Source organism: Rhipicephalus sanguineus, chromosome 4 (genome assembly GCF_013339695.2).
Source record: "Rhipicephalus sanguineus isolate Rsan-2018 chromosome 4, BIME_Rsan_1.4, whole genome shotgun sequence".
Lineage (NCBI taxonomy): Eukaryota > Metazoa > Arthropoda > Arachnida > Ixodida > Ixodidae > Rhipicephalus > Rhipicephalus sanguineus.
The window spans coordinates 102,084,227-102,101,825 of NC_051179.1; the positions used below are offsets into that span (position 1 = coordinate 102,084,227).

At 44.0% G+C, this 17,599-nt stretch overlaps 1 long non-coding RNA gene across 1 annotated transcript; it reads left to right on the forward strand.

Moving 5' to 3' along the window:
- Positions 1–5,240: 5,240 nt before the first annotated feature.
- LOC119388897 (uncharacterized) lies at positions 5,241–13,707 on the forward strand. Its single transcript, XR_005182889.2, has 3 exons — positions 5,241–5,327; positions 7,431–7,494; positions 13,507–13,707. It is a non-coding gene; the product is annotated as an uncharacterized LOC119388897 (long non-coding RNA).
- Positions 13,708–17,599: the final 3,892 nt, after the last annotated feature.

Sequence of the window (17,599 nt, forward strand, 5' to 3'; positions counted from 1 at the left end):
TGATCTTTCAAAACTGTTTTGTTTTATTGGTGGGTGAATTGGACAATCTTGATGCGTCCCTGTTTCAAGTGCCTCACGGCGTTCAAGAGATCGCGAAATGGCTCTTCTGAATCTGCCCGTCATATCTTCCACTATAAAAAGCATAGAATCTCATAACGAACGCCCAATGACCTAAAACTGAATGCACCTCACATAACTGCAAGAAACAAAAGTTATTACGTATCCACCGACTACAGCCTTCTTAAAGCTATTTATTTATTTATTTATTTATTTATTTATTTATTTATTTATTTCATTTGCATACATAGATACACTAGGACACAGAGAAAAGAGGGAGAGAGCAAGCTGGCAACTGCCACCAAGAGGGGCACGACGCCTGCCTGCTCTTTCGGGAGGAGGGAGGAGACACAGGAAAGGAAGTTAGGAGGAGAGAAATATATTTTTTTTCTGGTGAAACGATGACCTCATTATTTCTGCTAATGAAGTATAGTCATTAGCAGCATTTTTCGGACATGCTAAATAAAATATGTTCATGGACTGTGGCAAGTTCGCTACACATTGATTGGTCTAAGGCAACGCTGCACAGTTCCATGTGAAATCCAAATCATACAAAACGTCTCACAAACTTACGCTTAATAACACCGAAATTGAACTTTCTCAAATTGTTAAAACTCTCCGTGTTGACTTTCATGGATATATGGCATGACATTACCATACCGAACACATTGGTCGTAAACATTGTAGAGTTCTAGATGTGCTGCGTCGATGTCAGAATATACCACCTGTAGAACAAAAACTATTATTTTACAATGATCTTTTTTTCTTCACATTTACATTATTGTCACCTGGTCTGGTCCACAGGCTCTAAAGCATCATTACATAACCTGGACGTGCTACAGAAAAAAATAGTGCCCTGCTGTGCATTGAAGGTGTATGACAACGTACAAACTGCTTCATAATTTACAAAATATAAAATTTTATGACTAATCAGTTTTTACGAATACCAGCTTTTGTCAACTTTTAAATCAGAAATACGCAGAGAAAGTACCCTCTTACGTACTTTGGCCGACTTGCAACCAAGTCCTAACAGGCAGCTTACTCAGTGTACAGACACTTGGCACGAATTATGTCCTCGTACTATATGGACTCCAAACATTACATTACAATCTTCCAAGTGTGATGAGCAAGTGGAAATTAACAAGTGAGGGCTTGCGTATATTGTCTAAAGCTGATATGTTTCATCGAATGTGCGGATTGTGTTATTCACGAATGTTGGGTGATTTTTGAGATGGTTACTTAGTGTCATACATTCATTCATGGCTCTGTTAAAAATATTTTTGTAAGTATTTCAGAGTCTCCTTGTAATATTTGCTGTCATGGGCCACATTCGTGTTCTTTCTTTTGGTATTGTCGCTTTCCGCTACCTGTTTTTTGTATTTTTGAAATTTTGTTATTTTCTGTGTGAGGAGGCCAGTTCAGCTGTGAAATGCAGTTTTTTCCCCTTTATACCAAACCACGCATACCGGGCGTCCCGGCTAATTCGGACCAATATTAAAAAAACAAACAAGCAAAAAAAACATGCGCTCTAGGAAAGTTCTACCTGTTTTATATTATAGTGGTACTCGCGTACGTGTGCACAAAAGCTGTATTTTTTCATGACTAAGCACTCATTAATTAATTAACTGTAAGTATCCAACTCATTTATTCTTGCTAAAATTGGTAAAATATTGGCTTTATGCTGTAAGTCGCCTCAAATAACCTCAGAATCAAGCATTTATTTTGTTCTGAAATCTTCTTGGTTGTTTTTGCCGAGAAAAAAAACAAAAACGCGCGAAACGCGCGAAATATAAAATAGACGTACGCTCGCGCCGCTATCCGAGCGCTTCCAAGCTTTCTTTGGTTAATACACGGCTGAGTTCGTTCATCGCCACATTGCACAGGACTTTACGGTCGATGATGGACGCGTCAGCGGCGTGTTTTCATGCGCGTACATCAAATAGCGTGACGCCCTGTACAGTGAACGAACGCAGCCACGTATCAATCAAACAACGCTTGGAAGCGCTTGAGTAGCGGCGTGCGAGCGCGCGTGTATTTCATATTTTGCGTGTTTCGCGCGCGATTTTGTCTTTTCTTGGAAAAAAAACCAGGACGATTTCAGAACAAAATAAATGCTTGATTCTGGGGTTATTTGAGGCGACCTAGAACACGAAGGTATTATTTTACCGATTCGGGCAAGAATAAAAAATTTGGCTAAATAAAGTTAATTAGCCATGAAAAAAATACAGGTTGTATGTACACAAGACTGCCAATAATATAGAACAAGTATAACTTTCCTAGAGCGCATGTTTTTTTTTTTAAATCTTGGTTTGAGTTAGCTGGGACACCCGGTATACTGTACTCTTATGTACCTGCGACGTGGTAGAATAAACTCAACACTCAATGGACTCCGAACCATTACATTACCATCTTCCAAGTGTAACAAACAAGTAGAGATAACAATTGAAAACTCAAACTCAAATAGTAGGATACAATCCCTCGGGATTGGGAGCGACGCCGTCTTTGACACCGCGGACGCCTAGTATAATGCGCATGACTCGTCCACAACCGGTCTCACTGAATGGATATGCCTTGTGCGTCGAAATAGTGTCTTCGCAATGGTTTACAAAGCGTGAAGCGTCGTCGCGCGACGCAACCGGAAGGCTTTAGTATGTGCATCCAGCGCTATCATCATCTCACTTTCCTACACCTTTAAAAGGTAGGTGTCGACCAACCGAATGCACTGTGACAAAGGACGGTCTACCGGCCGCAATGTAAGTCAACGAATTGTTTTGTTTTTATTGCCATAACAATTGTATGTACACTCTCGACGGGTTCTTGTCGTTGGCGTCACCATCATGCTTCGTATGAAGTCGAAATTGGTAGCATCGCCCCGCGCATCGTATGTTCTACCCGCGTGCAAAAAAGCTCGCGAGCGCTGACGACGAATGCGGCTGAAGCAGACACGAAACGAGTCGGCCATCTCCGTCACACTGAGGGCGCATGTGATAACATCACCCCGCTTGCTCCTCAAGTGGAGATGAAGCGCCGCGAAGGAGCATGAAGGCACGCCGGGGGAAAGAGGGGGAGGGGGGGAGGGGGGAGGGGCATAGCTGGAGCAACTGTGGACCTTGATCATAATGGCGCGGTCTCAAGCACTGACGCGCGCGCTATCTCGACAGACATCAGCAAGCAGTTCGTATACGCTTCCACGTGCTGTCATCTCGCCGCTTCGCATTGCGACGAACGACTGCACACAAACCGCTTCTCTCCCTGCAGCGGCTCTATTCAATTAAACCAGCGTTTTGTGGAGTTACGCGAGATCGGATCCAGGAGAGCCAGCTGCAAGCCTTGCTTCGTATAAAATCACAATTGGTTGCTGCCGCATTCATTTCTTCGCCCTTGCGGCGAAGCTAATTTTTTTAGAAAAGTGTATAAAGCTAACTGTATAATGCCAGTTTAAAAATATGGCGACGCCACGAAAAGCCTGTTGCTCCCTATTATATATGGTGTTAGGCACACCGTTTTTCTTGTCTGTTTAATTACTTAATTAGGACAGAATAATTAAGTACCTTCTAAAGCAACGAAGCTGGGCACGAAATTTCACTTACAAAGCTGTAAATTGGTTGACAAAACACCTAGTTATACAGTTAACTTTTCATCTATGTCTTTCCGCTTACTGCAAATGGCCGCGAAATACAAGAAAATATTACGGGACTAGCCAGCTTTCACGCCGTAATTTCAGTGCTTGCCTCGCGGCGGTTCATGACAGCGATGAGCCGACGCAGCACTTATCGCTTTTGCTGCCGCAGGCAACAGATTCGTCATCGCACAGCCACCGCCATCGTCGCTGCCCAGTCGCATTTTAAGCCGCAGCACACGTTGCCGAATGATATCGTCGTTTGCAGGCGGAACGTAGGGAGCCCTGCAACTATCGCGCAAGCGGCCATGTCTCGTGGTATTTTCTTGTATTTTGCGGGCGTCTGCAGGAAGCAGAAAAACATTATTACATAATAGATATAACGTTAGAAACGGCCTAATCGGACGTTTTGTAGAGCGATCTATAATTGTCTAGTTGGAATTTCTTGCACAGCTTCGTTGCTTTAGAAGTTAATGAATCTTTCCTAATTAAGCAGATAAGCAGAACAGAAGAAATAGCGTGACGCACTTCATGCAATAGTCAACAAAATACATTTGGTCGCGCCGACATAAAATGCGTCGGCATATATTGAAACTCTGCCTAGGGTTAGCTGGGACACCCTGCATATTGTGCTTCTCAGCATTTTCGTGCTGAAATCGGTAGTTTGCCTAAACATCGGGGGCTCCTAAAGCTTCGCTGTACAACGTAAACCTTGCTTAAAAGCATTATTTGAATCAAGAAAACATGACGAAGCTGGTGGCAGTAAATCGCCCATTGCCATGTTTATTACGCCTTCAGTCACCACTGCACTATTGCGCTAACGACTACCAGTGTTACAACTTTTGGGGATTCCAATTGTTCTATCAGTTGTTCTACTAGTTGCACTGCCTTTTGTTTCGCCCTGAGACTTCAAAACTGCATAAGGAATTTTTTTAGCATTGTGTAATGATGACCATACGGTTTTTCATGCTATTACTCCCCCCCCCCCCCCGCTTTTTTTCATATGATATCCTCAAATGGGTCTTTAAAAGACAATAGATGATGATATGAACGTGACTAGATGTAAACAGGTTGAAAAGTGGAAAATCAAAGACGACAGAAAGGGGACGTTTTTAACATAGAGCAGGAGTAACGACCACATCGGCACTTACGCCGATACGTCTTCGCACATGAGGACGTCCACCATTACTGATCCTTGGTTCTTTTGATATAAAGTTCTGGCGTGTCTTTTTGCCCCTCCTGCTTGGTCTTCGAAGTGCGGTATGCACTTAATAAAATAAACTACTACAGAACAAGTATGAGGTGCAAAGCATTTCATTGTCTTCATATGCTTATCATTTAAGGCGGAAGTAGAAAACGATCAACGACTCTATACCGTTCTGAACTGATACGATCTACGTCAATCACTTTTTTGAAGAAGTATTCACCTAGGGTGATGTTAAAGAATTCGTCACCAACGCTTATTTCCGTAGACGTCATGATAATAGTCACCCAGCAGCAATCGCGCGTACACGCATATAAAAGCAGCATTTTTAGACGGCGTTAAATCAGAAGATTTCGTTGAGAGAGACCTCGAAGACTTTCGGGACATCATGAACTCGCTTTGCGTCCTGGTTCTCGCAATGGTCCTGGTTTCTTGGACAACGGTCGAGTAAGTGCGTCTATCAAAATTGACGACCCCTTAAAACACCAGCTTTGTTGCACCAATATTCAGCGTCTTTTACAAAATTCAAATGCACATTTTTTTAGTGAAATAATTGCTCTGCGCCTACTGAAGATGTCGTATTGTGTTAGCTTGCATGTTATATTGATATGACACCCTAGCATCACGTTGTCTAAAAAAAAGTCGCGGAGTCGCCCGAAAGGCAAAGCTCGGCTAGCGATATAGCAATCTGTCTGACAGCTATAAAAAAGTTGATAACTTCATCGACACTGCATATCGCTGCAGTAATTAAATTAATGCTTGCACGCACAGGTGAGCACAAACACGTCTCACTGGATCACCCCGAGCACTGACGCGATTAGCATAGCAAACATGAGTGAGCAAGTGCAGAATTGAGCTTCGTTTCACTTTTTTTTTTTACATAACGCGAACTACAATATCGGCAACGCAGAAATAAACATACATTGGTCTCGTCTTATCAAAGATTCATAGTCCCTTGAGAACGTTGCCACCGTTCTCTTCTTCCCTCCCCAATCTGAGGTGACTTCTCTGATCTTCTCGTGGTATGTACATGTGACAGAGAGATATCGGGGCTACTCGTACAGGTTGGGAAAATATGAAAGAATAAAAGTAGATTATTTTAAGCCGTGGTGCTAGAGTAGAGTTTGCACGATCCCCACGCTTGCTAAACGATAGCTCTCTCTTAAAAGAGATTAATGCTGAATGTTTAATTAAAACGAATGCTTTGAAACTAAGACTTTCATATCTTTGTCGTGTCGTGAAGTCTGCCGTTTCAATGGGAGTGAAAATTGATGTTAGCCAAACTAGCGCTTAAGAGAAATCGAGGTCGTCGTGCACGAGATGGTTAAATGGAATTCTTCAGGGCACCTAAAAAAACGTTAAGAGGAGCTTAAGGAAGCTGTAACTAATTGATATCAGCAGTGCTTATACACGCACGGTGTCATCAGGATTGGTCAGTGACTCGGGGGTAAATAATTATAGGTGCAGCAACAACCATAGAAACTAGTGCAATAGACTTTCTTTTAATTATTCATTTTTAGCGTGGGATTTCGACTGTCAGTATGACAACCTTTATATACCCTTGATAGTTGCTAGAGCTCCCTGGCTCGTGCATCTCTGCTGCCTAAAGTATACGCTTTGAATTATTTGCAAATACGGTTTTAAAAGCATCCCATAAAACGGGTAGGGTCTATATACATCATAAAATGCAGAGGCACTCACTTTCCTTTTGGTCCATACTTATATATTAAAAGCACTAACACGACAAGAACAATAGATAGCCATATCTTTGGCCATATCTGCCAAAGAAGCGACACAGCTCGAGGAGAGGAAATAGTTGGAGGGGGAGAGCATGTTTATGTCTCCACTGTGTTTACTTGGGATAACGGTGCGCATGCGCGGATAATACGCGTGGATCGGGTTTGGTATATATTTTCTTTTGATGCAATAAAGCCTTCAGTTGTGAGCAAGCGCTCGTGTTGTGCCCTTTCTTGTGCCTGTCGTGTTAGCGCTTTTAATATATAACTATGAAACCGCACCAACTAGCTCGCCTTTCCGTTTTATTTCCTTTCGGTGGCACGCGTCTTGAAAAGCTTGTAAGTGATCCCACCACGGCCTCTGATTACGACTCGATGTGCATTTGTGCTTTGGAGAATTGGAACTAGGTGAAATCTCAGTGCTTGCACTCACGTTTTTCTCATCATTGTTTTGCGTTTGTACGAGTTTGACTACAGGGTGGCTATGTCCCGTCTTGTAATGCCGTCGTATTAAAAGTTACTCTAGTCTTCTTCGTTGTACTCCACCAGGCAACCATAGACTTTATTGGTACGAGTCTATTTCTAGTGAGTCCTCTCCACAATACTTGGACAGCATAACGCTGTGTGCGAGGTCGGGTTGGTGACATGCTGCACGTCAATCCTTACATCCAATGCTTTTCAGTTTATGTGACAGAATGCCTCCTTCAAGCATGCACTCAATAAACATGAATATATAACGTATTCCTGCGCGTACGCTCCCGTGATAAGCGACGATTCTAATAATAACGTTCCCTATCATATTTGGATGTTTCAGCGCTGAAGAATTTGATCCTAAGAATAAAGACCACATCAATTTTCTCAGAAAATGTCTACCATCAGTGAGTAGCCTGATACATTGAAATCTTTTACATTTCCTTTGTGACTTGTTTTTAGTTTCTCGAACCAGAAAATTGCTCTCAGGTTCGGTAAGTTAAGCATAATTTCAGTGCCTATGTACGCATACGTATATGTATTGCTTCTATATGAGTCAACAGATGATGTTCTTATCGATTTACCCTTATGTTTGGCTGCGATAATTTTCTTAGAAACTCATGGCTGATTGAAAAGCGTTTAGTAGGAACAGAAAATGATGCCTGGAGACAAACGCGACTCGGTATATTAAGTGCATCTCGCATTAGGAGGAGGAGCGAAAGGAAAGACAAGGAAATCAACCAGCAGAGCGTCCGGTTTGGGACTCTGTTCTGGGGTAAAGAAAGAAGAAATAGGCATATGGTATTGGCATGGGTCATGTGTGCCTGTCCAGTAAATAGTTGATCATCACTAAGGCCGGTTCATTTTAAAAACTGTAGCGAAGCCCTCGTCGCTCTTCTGGCTTGCTACGCGTAGTGCCATGGTTCGAGAATCTTTTTCTCTGAGAACGGTTTCTGAGTCGGTTTAACGCAGTGCGAAGAACATTTCGTTCGGCGACACAAAAAGACAGTATATGTTCCATTGACCCGTCACATCTGCACGAGTCACGTCATGAAGTGTCCGACATTCCTACGAGGAAAGAGTATGCTTTAGTGAAAACCACTCATAACCACAGGCGGCAAAGTGAAGTTGCATCACGGCAGGAGACCTGCGATGGAGTTTGCAGCTTCTTATCACTGAGCTGTTGCAGAATGCATGTAGTAGGTTAAAGCGGTCGATATTTCAATGAGCGGGCCGGAGAAAGCTCCACTGTGCGCAACCTTGCGGCAGTCGTTGAGACGACTCCTGGAAAATCATTTGGGTGTAATCCCGACGTATACCACACGACATTCTTAAAACGAGAAAAAGACAAGATAACAACTCACTCAGCAGAAGCATTTTTTTTTCAGAAACGAGAGAGAAAACCGTTTAAACTTCACTTAAGCCACGAATCACTGATTGTGTTAAAAGTAACAGTTTCGCCGCAAACGCGAAGCAATTAATGCGGTAGCAACTAATCAGAGTGTCACACGGAGAACGGCAAGCAGCTCGATACTTGCAGCGCGCCGCTCAAGCTCAAAGGACGCACGAAAAGAACACACACAGGACGAACGCGAACTAACAACTGTCACTGCTCGACACTTGCAACGCGCTGCGCAAACAAAAGGAAGAACGCTCGAAAAGAACGCGCAGGTATACACAGGACAAGCGCGAACAAACAACTGCCACAGTTGTTACTTATTTGTGCTTGAGCAGCGCGCTACAACCCAACGTTCTTAGATATTTTTTTTTCTTGAAAACTGCGGCTCGTGGAGTGACCCCTCCGCGTCTCCTGCCGCGCGGTGGCGTTCGTCGCATTGCTTACCCGGTTTTAAATGCGAAGCATTTCTTAGCGAACCTCTGGCACTTTGAGCGCTTCTATCTACGTATCTATCTATCTATCTAGCCGCCTACGTCTGGGTACTCTCATGATCGCCTCCTTAGCTTGGTGTAGACCAAAATTTGCATGGGAGGGTAAGAGGATTTGACGAATATGATTGCCGTGTCATGACATGAATAACCTTAAAATCCTGTCGCATACGTAGTCAAACCCTTTCCACTAGCCACGTGGGGCACATACCCGTTTACCACGGGCCGCGGTGTACGGGTATGCGCCACAGGTGATTGACAGTTTATATCTACCCAGGAACGGCGAGAACAGACATTGGTAACTTAAATGCTAGAGCGTTAAGGAAAACCAACATCGGCAGCGTTGACTCAACGAATGGAAAGAATGAAAATTGGCATCCCAGCAGGAATCGAACCCAAGAATTCTGCGTGGCAATCAGGTATTCTACCACTGAGCCACGCCAGGTCCATAAACTGGTTTGGAAAAACAGCCTATGCAGGCGTAATATCGGTGCAACGTCTATTGTGGTTGTGGTGATGGCTATCTATAATTTTAGAAGAAAGCAATAAACACTACATGATACTCCTACGATGTGTACTCCTACGATACAGGCGTCATATCACATTAACGTCTGTAGTTCCAGTGTTGGCTCCGCTTTTATAGCAGTCAAGTAAACGTTATGTTTGCATTTCTATGATTCAGCAAGCTATGTTGAAGCATTGCTAGACCCCGGAGGAATACATTAATGAAAGTTACATATGATATCCACATCACCGCACTGTAAGGTGCACTTCGTCCACCACAACGACGCAGTGTCCTCTTCATTTCTTACGAGGCTGGGCGATGGCCTCATGCTGACCGAGGATGATGCCAGATTGATTGACAGCGGCTTTGTAGACTAGGCTACGTGGACCACATACGCCCAGGTAGTCTACGAATACGACAAACACGATCCACTGAAGTTGGTCTGCATAGCACTATCCAGGCCTACCCGCCTCGACGGCCTATACCTCACCAACGGGAAGGGTGGCTTCAGGTTCCGACATGTCGCCGGCTCTGTCGACAGACAATTTGTCGACGAAATGACCGAGGCATCCACGAATTCCAGCAGCTCTACTATACCACATACTTCACTACACATGGACCCCTCGTCACCACGATCACGACCGGATCCTATAACAAGTCATGACCAGCCGTTGGTGCTCACTGATCATGGTGATGATGCCCTTGTTCAAGAACTGTCAAGAACTTCTTGCACACATGCACACGGGTTCGTGAAACGTGCGTGCGTTTTCTGGACACATATAAGCACTACATATCAGCTTACCGCTTCTGGTGTTGGTAATACCCACGTTGCCATTGGCAGCGTTACCCAACCGTAAACAACTGGTTATATAACACATATGCGGCTTTTCAATCTCTCTCTCTCTCTCTCTCTATATATATATATATATATATATATATATATATATATATATATATATATATATATATACATATATATATATATATATATATATATATATATATATATATATATATATATATATATATATATATATATATATATATATATATATATATGTATATATGCGTATAAAATATATACAAAGCTTTAGCGTCATTTTGTACCGCGTCGCCAAGTAAAAAAAGGTTACGCCACAGTCACCTACCCGCCGCATGCTTCGCATAACATCGACTCTCACGGTACGTGGGATCTGCCGAATTTTTTTTTCACATCATGAGTGGCAACAAAAATGGGCCACTTTTTAGTGCGCATCTCAAGCTAAGTTTTCGAAATTAAGCAAAATTTAGGAGCGGTGCTTAAAGCGCGCCCTTCAGACAATCTCGCGGGTGATACTGCACACGCTAAACTTGCCGTTAGTGTTCAAAAGAACTCATGGCGCGCGGCCGAGTTGTCTAACGCGGCGCGCTGCAGAGCGACAGGGCGCAGGTTCGAATCCCGGTGGCGCGTTTCGTAATTTTTTTATTTGTGATTTATTTTGTCTTGTGGCTTTTATTTCTACATACATACATATACATATCTGGGACATGACGGCGATGGCAAAAACCAGCCGAGAGTGTCCATATAATTGCTATTGCAATAAAAGAACAATTTCACACAATCCGTACATATGCTTTGAAAGTGAAGTGTTGTAAATGGTCACTCGTGGTGTTCACTTTACGTCTTGTGCCTCCGTCATATTTCGCTGTATAGCGTTCTCGAATTGCAAACTCTCATCTTGTACACTGTCAACGATGTCTAAATCTTTGAACGGATTGCGGACTACAACAAGATATTCACAGGATATACAGCCATCATTTTAAAGTTCATGTACGGCTGTTTTTATAATTTTGTGTAGTGTAAGGCGTGTTTCATCGATGTGCAGTTTTGATATGGCTTCCTAAGCTTTACATTCTTCCGCTATAAGAATAATTCTATCAGAACCTATCCATATTTGCATATGGTCTGCTCACTCACGACGTGTACAGTAAACGCATTTATTTTTAGCTCATTACTAGGAACATTACCAAATTTTCTAGCAGGATAATCTCATTTTGCCTGCCGTAAGGACAAATATGGGAAGTTTACTACCATATTTCCTGACATAACAGTATGACTTCCTTACCGAGAGAAATAACATAACCAGAAAACGTTAATTTTCTGCACGAAGCAGGAGATTATTTTTCATGAAGGGACGAACTCGGACGTGTTTGTAAATAACTGGTAATACGACACCTAGCTGTGTGTCTTTTACATAAATATTTTTTTAACTGACAATCAATGAGGCTACGCCTCGAATTCCACGTTGATTTATTTTGTGGCCCATTGTTCTTAGTGTTCTAGTTGATCCGCTATTGATGATCAGCTTCGCATGTTGTTTATTTGCCCCTATACCATAGCCTTGAGGCGTCCATAAGTTTTTGTCAGGTATATCCAGCTGGCCTAATTATTGCTGCTATTGTTAACATCTCTTAGCTGTTGGCTCCATTTTATAGTTGCTCTATGCATGTGATCTAAGGAAGTACCTTGACAGTCTTTTTAAGGCGAAAGCCTTAGACGCCTCATCATACAGGAAAATTGAACTTCGGTGTCGGCGGCGTCGGCGTCCCGCGTCGGCGGCGTCAACACAAGTGATGCAAAAAATCATCATCACGTGATGACGTCATCATAGGATGTAATCGTGGGGCGTCACCGGTTGCCAAAATTTCTGATGTCATCCTGACGTCACATGACGCCCTCGCATGACATCCTCGCTTTGCACTTGCTCCGTGATCGGTGGGCCGATTGGAGGCAGTGCAGAACCACGTTAGGTGCAGAAAGCTTTCGAAGGGAGACGGGGGAGTATCAATACAATGTTTGTTTCTTCCTGAACCCGCCACGGTGGTTTTGTGGTTATGGCGCTCGACTGCTTACCCGATGGTCGCGGTATCGAATCCCGGCCGCGGCAGCCGCATTTTCGATGGAGGCAAAAATGCTTCAGGCCCGTGTAATTAGATTTAGGTGCAGGTTAAAGATCCCCAGGTGGTCGAAATTTCCGGAGCCCTCCACTATGGCCTCCCTTATAATCACATCGGGGCTCTGGGACTTTATACCCCAGCAATAATTACTATTGTTTCTTTCTGACATTTCATTCCCTATGCAATGCTTGTAGTAAGTGCACTTGGCGTCCTCCATGACGTAATTAAAGTGAGAAGCTCACTCATATTTTTTGAAGGTTCGGGGTGGCTCCATGGTGATATTGACACGTGGTAGTGACGGTGAACAAGGCACGGTGGAACTGGTGGAGACGATAGTGTTTATTGGACGAACCTGCGCTCAGAAACCTAAGTAATTCAAAGTGCAACCAATTCACTGTGTATAATCATAACGGTCACCACGAACGTCAGTCCTCGATAATTTTATCATCGGCGGAAGGCGTCGTGCATTATATATGAGTGAGTGAACATGTCAGTGCTATCGCTGGTGCTTGCGTTAGCTCCAGGACAAACTCGGTGTCGTTGGCGCAATCTTGTCAGAGTAGTCTAAACAATCCAGCAGTTGCCAACACATAGAGGCGTGCTCATGCGCCTAGCGGTGCTAACTGCTTTTGTGGCTGAAGCAGTTAAGTAAAGAAATCAGCGCCGTGCCTATATAAGGACCTAGTTTAGGGCTTCAAGTAATGTTGCCTTTGCAATAAATGTTCCATTCAAGAACTGTGGAGAAAATAGATTTTATAAGGGGTGCATAGCCTGTGCGACAACCTTGAGAAAAGTATGAACGCCAATAAATCAATTAATATGAAGTGGGTGGAACATGTTGAGCAGCGCAATGGGGATGGAAAATACGTGTGGACAATCCAGTGCCCTCGATATAATTTTTTAGGAGGTGCTCAAATGCGACACATATTTAGTGTTTCAAACGGACGAGTCTTATGCGGGCAGTCTTTCGGCAGATGTGGAATAACTTCAGTTAATCGGCAATCTTCATGCGAGTTCTAGAAATAATTTTGCTAGAAATCAAGTTGTGGTCCTATGAGGTATCATAAGCCTGCTATCTTCTTTCTTTCAGTGTGACGACTACGCAAGAAGTGTCTGCGGGAAGGACAAATGCATCTGCGAACCGAGAGGCGATGAAGTATATAGCCATATGTGCATAAAACCAGAACATTACATCAATTATATGAAAAAGCAATAGAATGCTGATTTATCCAGAAGCGTGGCACACAGTAGGCAGAAGAGGAAAGTTGAGTTGGCAAATAAAAGTTGTGTTACTTATTCGCGTGAAGAGTTTGCTTCAATTAGTAAAAGGTGAAACACTACGAGGCGTTTGTTTTACAAAAGCCACAAATACCCACAATGGTTCTGCGCGCAGTTGGAGTACTCAATGAAGAACACCATTATACCTGTCAGCACGAAGCGCTTTGGTGAGCAAAAAATAAAAATAAAAATAAAATAAAATATAATCACGCCATATCCACGAAGTGAATGACGATTGAGGAGCTGGCTCGGAGATAACCGGGTAAGCCTTAAATGCTCCGTACAATTCCTCTACTGTCATATAAAGACGTGACACTTTCTTATAGTAGCGATTGTGGTCAGGTTGTTGTCGAAGCACAAGCGGTCGCAGACCTTGCAGCTTTGGCCGAATGTGGGGTCGAGAAAATCGCGCTTGAAGCTCGCGTCGGCGCCGCCAACTTCAAGTAGAGACCGCTTTCGGCGCTTGGCCGCTGCATCCCGCGCCCGTACCTCTTAGAGGTTCTCTTGCCGCCGCTTCCGCGCTGCTTCGGCTTCGCGGGCTTCTATCTCGGGGTCCGCACGACGCTGACGTCTGTCTGCGCCCTCGCGAGCCCTCACCGCAGGGTCGTGGCGGCGAGCCCGCGCTGCTGCTGCCTTGCGAGCCTTCCGCTCCGCCGCCTTGTCTTCTCCGTACATGTTATTAGTATCGAAGCGCACTGCCGGAGTGGATCGAGCGCCGCATGCTACAGTTACCTATGCTATATGTGGTTTTGCCTGCGTTATTATCATAATCAAGGCTCTCGAAGATCAAGAGGAAGAAGACTTCTTTCGCGCGAGCTGCGCCTGTAGCGGTCGCCTTTGGAACTAAGGTTACGCTTACGGCGCGGGACTTTGCTCCAGGTTAAGAACCTGGCGAGCCAGCTCCTAAAATAAAAATAAAATAATTCAGGTAAACAAGGCTAGGCCAAATGAGAAAGAAAAATAAAGCATATCACGGAGAGGAAGTGGGCGAAGCTGCGGAGGTTCTCGGTAAACCGTGAATTTCGAATTCGCGTACATCATCAGCGTGAGATCGGGCGCGTTTATACTAAAGGTTCTGTTATGACGACTTGCGCTCACTTTAATTTACATGTCGCTGTGAATTTTCATTGTTTAGAAACCATTGCTTTAGAAAAATCTGGCGTCTTTCTAAGCTGGCGTCTTTTCGTTTTGTTAGAAACATCTGGCGTTCTTTCTTTCGCTTACAAAACACGGCGTCTTTCGGGTTTATTTCATCAATCAACGGCTTTGCAAAAATTTTTATTGTTTAATCCAAGGAGAAATCTCACAGGCACTATTGAGTAAACAATGGCCTAATGGGAATGAGAGACAGAAGGCGCTTTTAGCTAAACTTACACTTCTACTTCCTAACGTTTCCTACTGGAAATGCCAATGGCTGCTAATGGGGAATGAGAGACAGAAGAATTCGGCTTTTATACGCGCACGCTGCGAATTTTTATTGTTCAACAACGCACAGGAAAAATCTCCACCGGCACCACCTTGGATCAAGCGTAAGATTAGACTACGACTACTAAATACGACGACGACGACTACGGGAGACGGGTGCCGCCTTAAGGAGCTTCGCCCCTAAAATTGTGCTTGGTGACGCATAGGTCATCGCCCCATTATCATCCATCTATCCACTAGGTGGTTCCGCTAGCGGACACTTTATAGCTACAGTACCAGGATAGTGTGAGGATTACAAATGAAAGCTGTGGACTCTTTACACGCGCTAATGTGACGCAACGCCAAACGTACGCGCCTTCTCTGACGCGAGGGCATGTGCATGTGCCGAATAGCGTAATGTACGTGTTCGCGCAGCGGTAATAAGATAACCGTTTTTTTTTGGTGACATGCACGCGTTGTGGCGCAACCAGTCGGCAGACATATGTTGATTCTGATTCGGTAAGGCAAGGCCTCTCCCAACAATTTCATAGCGCCTATGGCTTGCGCGAGATGGTTCCGCTTCCTGTAGTTTAATAAAGTTTCTTCAAAACCACCTAGTTGTGTGTGTTCATCAAGCGTGCTTCCGTCCTCTTGGCACCTGTTTTGTTAAACAAACAGACCACTGGTGAAGAACCGTACGCAATATGTTCTGTACAGCTCCACATTTTCCTCCTAATGCGAATAAGACTGTTGTGCACATTTGCTTGCCCGCTGTTAAATACTGCGGCATTCCCCAGCTGAGGCTTGAAGGTTTGCGTTTCGGCCCTTGCTGTGTGTTCCTAAACTTTCTTGTTTCTTTTATTGGATTTCATAATAATAACTGTTGAGGTTTTACGTCCCAAAACAATGATGCGTTTATGAGGGACGCTGTAGTGGAGGGCTCCGTATATTTCAACCACATGTGGTTCTTTAACGTGCGCCTAAAACACGGACATTGAGAATTTTCACCTCCTACGAAAATGCGACCGCCGAGGACGGGATTCGAACCCGCGAGCTTCGGATCAGCAGTCGAGCATGATGACCGCTAGACCACAACGACGGGTTTTATTGAATTTCAATAATTGCGTTTTTCCCCTTATGTTCGAATCGGTAGAGTTAAATAATGACACATCTTTTTTGAACGATAACAGCAAGCTACTGGCCATGATTTGTGAAAACCTGGCGTTTGTTTTACCCACTTTTAGCAATTTTCGTCTCGTGACATTGGCACTAGCAATATCCGATATTTGGTCTAGATAAACGTGCTTTAGGTGTAGAGGCCTCATGACCTGCAACAACTGCATTACCTGCTTGAGGGCGTGTATGTGATTCGTTGTAACATACAGCGGGATAGGTTTCAAAGAGGAGAAAGTGCCTCAGAGCAGGCTGGCCGAAGTTTCGATAGGTGGACCTATCTTTGTCAAAGGCGCCTTGTCATCCTTGGCGTGTTAGTTTTAAAGGGTCAACACTAACCCTTTAAAACTAACGCGCCAAGGATGACAAGGCGCCTTTGACAAAGATAGGTCCACCTATCGAAACGTCGGCCAGCCTGCTCTGAGGCACTTTCTCCTCTTTGAAACCTATCCCACTCCGTGTATCCATCTGTCGGCTCCCTTCTTGACATTGTAACATACAGGGCGTTTTTAGACGATTTTTTATATATATCGTATGACACTCAGCCTCCTGCCGCCTTCGCACACGAGCTCTACGTCGAGGCGGAAATACTTTGCCGCGGCTAAATGACGTTGCAATTACTGATTACCGAAAACTCTCAAAAAACTCAAAGGGTTCCTTATGCATTCACCTATGACGACTAGAAGGCGAAAGCCACCTTCTTTTAGGGGCGAAGCTCCTTAAGGCGGCACCCGTTCGTCCCTCGTAGTCGTAGTCGTAGTCCGTAACCAGTCTTACGCTTTGACCTCCAAGGTGGTGCCGGTAGGAGATTTTTCCTGTGCGTTGTTGAACAATAAAAAATTCGCAGCGGTAGCTAAAAGCCGACTTCTTCTGTCTCTCATTCCCATTAGCAGCCATTCTTTACCTCCAAGGTAGTGCCTGGTGAGATTTCTCCTGTGCGTGATTAATCAATAACAATTTTGTTCAAAACGCTGTTGATTGATGAAATAAACCAACGAAAGACGCCAGATGTTTTGTAAAAGCAAAACGGAAGAACGCCAGATGTTTCTAAAGCAAGAGGAAAAGACGCCAACTGCTTAACGAAAGACGCCAGATGTTTCTAAAGCATGGTTTTCTAAACAATGAAAATTCACAGGCGTACATGTAAAATTAAAGTGAGCTGCAAGTCGTCATAACTCATCGAACCTTTAGTATAAACGCGCCCTATCTCACGTCGGTGATGATGTACTGGGCAGAATTCACGGAAGATTCACGGTTTACCAATGAACCTCCGCAGCTTCGCCCACTCATCATCATTCACCTCCGTGGAAATGCTGCTGTTTTTTTCT